This window comes from Monodelphis domestica, chromosome 6 (genome assembly GCF_027887165.1).
Source record: "Monodelphis domestica isolate mMonDom1 chromosome 6, mMonDom1.pri, whole genome shotgun sequence".
NCBI classification, from domain to species: domain Eukaryota; kingdom Metazoa; phylum Chordata; class Mammalia; order Didelphimorphia; family Didelphidae; genus Monodelphis; species Monodelphis domestica.
In genome coordinates, this window is record NC_077232.1 from 125,365,076 (window position 1) to 125,366,009 (window position 934).

Sequence of the window (934 nt, forward strand, 5' to 3'; positions counted from 1 at the left end):
CTATTGCTTCTAGGATAAAATATGAACTTGTTTAGCTAGTAAATCCCTTCACAACCTAGCCCTGGCCCATCTTTCAAATGTCATTGGATAGTACTCTTCCTCCAGCATTGTGTAGGACTGGTCTTCTCTCTGCTTTTCAGAATGAGCGTTAGATTTTTCTTCTTCATGCCTTTGCCGCTGCGGTTTCACATGCTTGGATTGCGCTGTCGCTGTTGCTCTACCTTTTCCCTTACTCAAGAGGCTCTCTTCCTTAAAGCAGCTGTGCAGGTACTAACCTTCGGCAGATTCCGGAATTATTAATGCGCACCTTTCCAAGCTAGAACTCCTTTGTACATGGTTGTGTTTATTCCCATTATATTTGGGCCGTGTATATCTATATATGTCCTTATTTCTCTAGCAGAAGACAAATTCCCTGTGAGAAGGGCTTCTTTCTTTGTGCTCAAATCTCTAGGAGCCGGCACAGGGGCTGGCACGTGGTTCAGAAGGATTTAAGAAATGCTTGTTAAAACTTTAAAAGACTCCGATCTATGCAATAACCAACCAAGATTCCAGGCACTGAATAGGAAGCATGCTACTAGACTCATGACCAAGGGGTGATGAATTCAAAGTACAATGTGAAGCACATTTTTTGAACGAGGCTAAGGTGGGGATTTATTTTACTTGACTGTACATTTTTGTTACAAAGATTTTACTTTTATTTCTTTTGGGGTGGAGGGAGGTAAGGGAGAGAAAATAATTTGTTTGTTTATTGACAGAAAATCCATATAAATGTAGGTAGACAGTGCCCGGTGGCCAGATGAGACGGATCTGGCTCAGGGCGGTGGGCAGGGCCTCGGTGCTCCTTTCCGTGAGGCTCCGCCCCTCGGCGCGAGACCAGTACCGGTCTGGGGGCGGGGTTTGGGCTCTGGATTGGCACCAATCGGAGGCTTCTTCG